This window comes from Chrysochloris asiatica, unplaced genomic scaffold (assembly GCF_000296735.1).
Source record: "Chrysochloris asiatica unplaced genomic scaffold, ChrAsi1.0 scaffold00374, whole genome shotgun sequence".
In the NCBI taxonomy this organism is placed as follows: Eukaryota; Metazoa; Chordata; class Mammalia; order Afrosoricida; family Chrysochloridae; genus Chrysochloris; species Chrysochloris asiatica.
The window spans coordinates 1,266,066-1,274,214 of record NW_006408892.1 but is presented as its reverse complement, the minus strand read 5'-3'; positions in this window follow the sequence as shown (position 1 = coordinate 1,274,214).

Genomic DNA, 8,149 nt, shown 5'->3' with positions numbered 1-8,149 from the left:
AGAATATTGAAAGTGCCATGGGCTGCCAAAAGAACCAACACATCTGTGTTGGAAGAAGTGCAGCCAGAGTGCTCCTTGGAGGCCAGGATGGCCAGACTTCATCTCTCATACTTCGGACATATTGTCAGGAGGGGCCAGTAGCTGGAGAGGGATACCATGTTTGGTAAGGTGGAGGGTCAGAGAAAAAGAGGAAGATCCCCAGCGAGATGGACTGGCAAAGTGGCAGCATCAATGTGCTCAAGCATGGCAACAATTGTGAGGTTGGATTGTGAGGTATGTACAGATTCCTCATGAGCACAATTAAGTGTTCCAGAATACTCATTTTCTGCATTGTTGTCCATAGCTTGTCATGATCCACACAATTCAAAAGCCTTTGTGTAGTCAGTAGAGCATAAGTAAACATCTTTCTGGTATTCTCTGCTTTCAGCCAAGATCCATCTGGCATCAGCAATAACATCCCTCATTCCATGTCTTCTTCTGAATCTGTCTTGTTCTCTTTCAGTATACTATTGCAAGCATTTTTGAATTATTGTTAGCAAAATTTTACTAGTATGTGATATTGTCTGATGATTTCCATGTTCTGTTGGGTCACCTCTCTTTAGAATATGGATCTATTCCAATCAATTGACCAAGTAGCCGTTTTCTAAGTTTCTTGGCATAGATGAATGAGTGTTTCCTGTGCTGCATCAGTTTTTTTGTAAGATTTCAATTTGTATTCCATCAATTTCTGGTGCCTTGTTCTTTGATAATTCCTTCAATGTACCTTGGACTCCTTCCTTCAGTATCATCAGCTGTTGATTACATGCTACCTCTTGAAGTGGTTGAACATTGATCATTTCTTTTTGGTACAATGACTCTGTGTATTCCTTCCATCTTCTTTTGATGCTTTCTGCATCATTCAGTATGTTGCTCATGAAATCCTTCAATATTTCAAGTTGAAGCTTGAATTTTTTTCTTCAGTTCCCTCAGGTTGGGAAATGCTGAGTCTATCCTACCCTTTTGGTTTTCTAACTCCAGGTCTTTGCACATTTTGTTAAAATATTTGACTCTGTCTTCTTCAGCTGACCTTTGAAATTTTCTATTCAGCTCTTTTACCTCCTCATTTCTTCCATTTGCTTTAGCATCTCTACCCCGGAGAGCAAGTTTTCAGTCTCTTCTAACATCCATTTTGGTCTTTTCCTTCTTTCTTGTTGTCTTAATGACCTTTTGCTTTCTTCTTGTATGATATTCTTCATGTCATCCCACAACTCCTCTGGTCTTTGGTCTTTAGTGTCTAATGCATCAAATCTGTTCTTCGGGTGATCTCTAAATTCAAGTGGGATATGTTCAAGGTCATATTTTGGCTCTCTTGGATATGTTTTAATTTTCTTCAGCTTCAGCCTAAACTTGCATATGAGCAATTGATGGCTTGTTCCACAGTCTGCTCCTGGCCTTGTTTTGACTGATGATATGGTTGGACCTTTTCCACAGATGTAGTCAATTTGATTTCTGTGTATTCCATCTGGTGAGGTCCATGTGTATAAGTTGCCTTTTGTGGTGTTTTAAAAAGGTATTTGCAATGAAGAAGTCATTGATCTTGCAAAATTCTATCATGCGATCCCCAGCATGATAGAATTTTGCAAGACCAACTCTATCTTGAAGATGCAGCTCTTCCCCGGTCATATTTCTATCACCAAGGCCATATTTTCCAACTATTTATCTTTCCCCTTTGTTTCCAACCCTTGCATTCGTATCACTATTAATTATCAACATACCTTGATTGCATGTTTGATCAATTTAAAACTGAAGAAATTGGTAGAATTCTTCAATTTCATCATCACTGACTTTGGTGGTTGGTGCATAAATTTGAGTAATGTGTGTCAGTTGGTCTTCCTTGTAGGCACATGGAGAGGATCCTAGCACAGACAGCATTGTACTTCATGAATGATCTTGATATGTTCCTTTTGCTGATGAATGTGATGCCATTCCTCTTCAATTGTCATTTCCAGCATAGTAACCATGTGATTGTCAGATTTAAAATGCCGCTACCAGTCCATGTCAGCTCACTAATGCTTAGAATATCAATGTTTATGTGTTCCTTTTCATTTTTGACAATTTCCAACATTCCTAGATTTCATACTTCATATATTCCATGTTCTGATTATTAATGGATGTTTACAATTGTTTATCTTCATTTCAAGGGTGCCCCATGAGCAAGTGAAGGTCCTGAAGGCTTTACTCCATTGATGTCATCATGGTCAACTGTACTTTGAAGAGGCAGCTTTTCCCCAGTCATATTTGCAGTACCTTCCAACCTGAGGGCTCATCATCTGGCACTCTATCTGACAATAGTCTGGTGCTCTTCATCATGTTTCAATATTCAATAATCTGGTGCTGACAGTGTTCCACTGCTATTCAAAAGGGTTTCAGTGACTAAATATTCAGAAGTAGTCCATCTCTCCTCCTTCCTAGTTTGTCGTCTGGGGGCTCAGCTGAAACCTGTCCACTGTGGGTGACGCTGCTGGTATTAAAAAAATACTTGTGGCATAGCTTCCAGAATCACACAAGCCATCACAGTATGACAAACTGACAGAGTGGTGGCCATAAAGATTTACAGCCCCAGAAACTCTGTACAGGGTCGGTGGCACTTAACAACGTGTGTCAGACACCAAGTTAATGGCTACAAAGGCAGTATCTCTTGAATTCTCACAACAGCAGCCCCATGAGGGATGGGGAAACTGAGGCCAAAGAAGCAAAGTGAGGTCTCGTTCCCTCCTAGCTCCTCATGGCCTTTAGGATACCCACCCCTCAATTCTGCACCACCTGTACCATCACCTCCTCATGTCCCAGCCATTCATCTCTCCACCATTGTCAACTCTAGAGTTTTGACTGGCTGATTTTTGGAAGCAGATCATAAACTTTTCTTCCTAGTCTGGAGTCTCTGCTGAAACCTATCCACTGAACACCCGCTGCCTGCCATCAGCCTTGTCTCTCAGTTTGCAAGTTGCCAGGTGCATGCAGTCATGAGTGTGGGGGTAGGGGTGGGGGCATCTTCCCATGGTCAGGGTGGCCAAGGGGAGCCAGGGGGTCTGATTAGGCCAAGGAGGGAAGGGAAGGTCTACAGGGGCTTTGAGGAAAGAACCCCCATCCCATCTAAAAAGGATTCATTCACAGGAAGCCACAGCCCCTCACAGACAACTAGGACTGTGACTCCACCTCGGACTGCAGCCCCCATCTCAGACTGAGACCCTTCATTGGAACTGAGATGCCCCACCTGGGACTGCATCCCACCTGGGAATGAGACCACTCAGCCATGGACAGCTCAGCCAGTGTGCAAAGTCTCCAAGTCCCGAGTCACTCTGAAGATGAAACCCCTCCCCTGAGGCCCTGCCTTCCCCAAGATAAGACTTCGCATTGCTAAAGTGCCTTTGGTTTCAAAGGTTTCCTCTGACAAAGTCACCAGCCGGAAAGCGTCTTTGTCCTCCTCCCCACCTCTTGTACCTGGGGATACTCATACGTCGTCATACCTGGTTCAAATCTTGCCTCTCTTCTCCCTGTGACACCGGGGTCCAGCCTCTTCTTACAGCCAAGCCTCAGTTTCTCCATTTGTAAAAGGTGGTGATGACATCATCTCTCAGGGCTGTGGAAGCTGAGGACCAGGGTTCAAATCCAAGTGACCACCCACCTTGCACTGTGACCTGGGTAAGTTTCTACACCTCTCTGTTCTGAGAAAGAACTCTCAGTACAGGACTCCTATCATCATTCCTCCTTCATTCACCCACTCTATCTTGGTGGAACTTGTGTCAGAGTGCAGTGCTGGTGCCGTGATAGAATTCTTGCTTTCCATGTGCCAGATCCAGGTTTGATTCCTGGTCAATGCACCTCATGGGTCTCTGTTGCAGAGGCGTGCATGCTATGAGGCAGAACGGGTTTCAGCAGAGCTAGACTGAGAGGAATTAAGAAGAAAGGTCTGGCAGTTGGCCTCCAAAAGTCCAAAGTCACAATGGATGCCATGCATCTGATTGGATCTTGGGGATGGAATGCAGGACTGGGCAGCACTTCAGTCCATTGTCCATGGGGGAGCCATGAGTCAGGCTGATTTGACAGCCACTGAAAACCGGTGTGACGCTGTGGGTTAATGCACCAGACTGCAAAGCCATTTGAACTGCAAGGTCGGTGGTTCAAGCTCACCAGCTGCTCCTCGGAAACCCTATACAGGGACGCTATGGGTCAGAACCAACTTGACAGCACTTAACAACAATAACAAACAACATGAGCTGATGTGGGGCCCACTTTGCCAGTCAATGCCCCAGATTGAGGAAAAACACCCGCCCCCCCTCATGGGCTCCCCAACCTCACTCAAGGATACACGAGAAGTCAAACATTTCCATTGTTTTATTTGCTTTCTGGGATGTCAAGCTTGGGTTCTTCAGAGCCCCAAGCAAAGTCTGGCAGGCCCTGCCCTGTCTCCTCAGGGTCCCAAATACAGGGTTCTGGACAAGGCACTCCCGGGCACTCTGTGGGGTGGGGAAGATGCTGTGCCCCCGTGGGAGGAGTTAGATTCTCCTTTGGGGACACAGAATGTGGTCACTTTCTGCAGGTAGGATTTTTTCCTAGAGAGAAATGTAGGACAAGATGAACACCTGAGATATTAGGTGAGCCCCAGAAACACACCGGTACCACTTGGGCAGTGTTAAGGCGAGCCCCACTTCCCATGGCTCTATGTGGCCCCCTGTGGTGTCCAACCTGGCTGGGGACACACCACAGGTCATGGGGAGCAGCAAATCTCAGAACCAGCAATTTGTGGGGTATCCTAAGACAGAATGGGGACACAAAAACCAGCCCCCCTCCCCATCCCATGTGTCTCTAAAGGGCAGGCACTTCTGTGGGTCTCTGAGTGACAGGAGGGAAGGGAGGAGGGAGAGAGGAGAGGAGAGGGGAGGGCAGCTGGAGTTCCCCAACCCTCAGCTTGTGACAACTGTCCAGTCACAGGGATGGGGTTTTCACGCTTGGTGTCCATGTAGGAATTAACTTTCCAGACATGGACGTCAACAAATTCCCAGTCCCAAACAGCTACCCCATGGAGGTGGGGTGGGGGGAGGCTCCCGGGCCCTCACCCCATAAACATATCCAGGTGTTCCTCCCAGCCAGCAGCCCAGGGACTTTGGAGGCACTTGTGCACCTGGAGAAGGGAAATGGAATCTGGGGTAGAAAAACAAAGTCCTTTTTACACATTGGTTCACCCCAGCCATGCCGGGTAGACGATGCTTCTGCTTTGAGACAACCAGCAGTGCTCCGGCACCCATGCAGGCTGCAGGCACATGGTGGAGGCTGGGGCCACAAGGAAGAATGGGGCTTTGTCCCTCAATCCCCAAAGGGGGTTTCTGAGTTCAGACACTCCCAGGGGTGGGAGGTCAAAGGTCACCAGTCTAGACAGTGGAGACCAAAAAGAGGCCTGGTGTAAGGGGCAGATTTGCAGAAGCAGCCACCACCACCCCCCCCATGCCTGCCTAGTAACCAGCAAACCCGTGTATGCACACCAGCTGCCCCTCACCACCACCCCTCTGCCCCCGCTTCCCAGCCAAAACTCCTAAAGGCATCTTGAATGCACTTTTCTAGCAATCCCCTACCTCAGAATGGGCTCTTCTTGTTCTAGAAATGTCAAAAGAAGGAGGGCAAAAGCAGAGCCAAGGATTCCCTTCCTCACTGAAGCTACTGCAATGGGCTACTTCCCTGCAGCTCTGGTGCTGATCCGGATGCCATGATGTGGCCCCCCTATCCCCTTCCACTACACCAGTGACCTCTGAACCTTAGCTACTCTGCCCTTTGAATGAGTCAGATGGTACCAAGCCCAGTCCTTCAACCTCCAATTCCTATCTCTTTCTGTCTTTTTTCCTTTCTTCCCCTTCCTTTTTTTTTTTTTTTTAAGTTCCATCCTCACAACCCGTCTCTGGCCTTCTTTTTCGTGGCTGAGGGATCACAGTGACGATGAGTAAAGGGGTGGAGGGTGGGGAGGCTCCAGTATCACAAAGGAGGTCCCATCACCTGACTGGTCAGGGCAACACGTACCACACTTACTGCCCACGTCTCAGCATCCCATGGGGCTTGCTAGAACAACCCCCCACTCACTTCCCTACAAGATGTCCCAGAATCATTCTCACCTCCCTCACCAGCCTTCCTTCAACATCCCTCAGCTAATCCGTCCACCATTAAAACCTTCCACTTCCTCTAACAACTCCCTGCAGCCTTCCTCCATCTACTTCAGAAACTCATTTTTCTGCCTACCCCCTCCTACCCCTGAGTCTATTCCACTCCCGGCAGACTGAGACTTTGAAAACAAGAGTGGAGAAGGAGTGTGACTTGGTTTCTCCTTCCCACCCTGGCAGATGCAGACAGACATACCGTGGGTTGAACGGATGTGTTCGACCAACAGAAAAGTAATCAAAAAATTAAAAACAGGGAAATGAAAAAGCTGGCAGTGAACAAGTGCAATGTTTAATGGACGTCTTCAATTAAAAACGAGCCAAACGCTTTGTGTAATTGATGAGGATAAGGTTCCGGCTAGACTAGCTCGGGAATCGCTCATCCGCGGGAAGACGAAGAAGAGGGAGGGCACACATGCACTCCAACAGAGATAAGAGAAGCAGTTTTACCTCTAAGGAGCGAGAGCTCAGGATGCTCTAAACACAGACCGGGTTGTGAAATGAGGACAGATGAAACTGAGGAGTCTGTGGATGGCATGTCTGGGTTCCATGAGTATCTTCCTAAAACTCGAACTGAGTCACCCCTAAGTTCTCCTTTTGTGCCGCATTTCCTCCTCAGAGCCCCCACAGGTCAGATCCTTGGGGGGGGGGGCAGCATAAGATGGACCTTGAAAACTGTTCCAAACAAGACCCTGGCCTTCAGCCCTCCACATTCAAATAGCCACAACTTCTGTTCCTGGGAGGTAGCCAAGCAGGTGTGGCAATAGCTCATACTCTCATTTTTCAGGGGACAGCAAAAACTCAGATGAGGGACACGGGACGAACTCAAGCAAGCAAATCAGACAGGGAACTTGGCAGTTGGGGCAAGCAGAGTTCTCATTATTTCAACCTGCCACCTGCAATCCATAAACACGACCAAGTACTAACCCTGATTCACCCACCTGCACCCACCTCCCCAGGACTCAGAGAACGCGTCTAACAGAAATCCATGGACTCAGATTCCCCAACGGCTCTGCACGGTTCAGCTGAAGTTGAAACGGCTCCCACACTGGAAGGGGAAGGGAGGGGAGGAGGGTGAATCTTGACAAAAACAAAACCCAAAAATCTCAGCTGTTGTCAAAAGCACTGGGTGCTGGGGAACATGAACATGATCCAAAACGCAATCAGAGTCCAGTGTGATGTAGGCTCAGGGGGAAACAACGAAACCACATTATCTCCAAAATATAGAAAAATGTTTGCCAAATGTGTACTTTATGAAATGCGCTTCATGTTGCTGCCTTCTTCCGATAAAGGGGGTCAAGGCCTAGTTGGGTTAAGCAGCCTGCTGGGGGACATCATCCTTGGCCTGAACTGAGACGTTCAAAGCCACCAGGGAGTGAGATAATTTACTCCTGAGTCCTTGGCAAGTATCCAAAAACCATGGCACAAAAGCCTGCTACTCGCCTAGCCTCCCTCCTGCACACATGGTGTTTGGGCTTCAGCCCCTGTTCTGAGCCCCCTTACGGGGAGCAAGAACCTAGTTCCCGGCACCACGACGGCAAAAATCCAAGCCAGCTGTAGGGCAGTTTTCCAGCTGCTATGAATCTCTTACGTATTAAAAAAAATAAGTCACATGCATATTGAAACGACAAGATCTGCTTTCTCACTGGCAGGTCTGCTCTGGAAGTCCTGTGGGAGCAGCTCTGAGTGTCCACAGGGTCAGCTGAGAGACCTTGGTCACACCTGGGGCAGCTGCCTCACCCACAAAGCCAGGAGACCCAATGCCAGTCCCCAAAGATGTGGAATCATAATTCCAGGCTTTGGGGTGGGAAGCAAAGGAGCTGCATCCCAGGACAAAGAAAAGACACTTCTGTTGTTGGCTAAAGTCTGAGTGTTAACCAAAGGGAATATAAATTACTCAGTGCTCCAAATTAGCACTATTGTTTTAAAAAAGAGAGTAAGAAAGAGTTGGGGGAAGACATAAACCA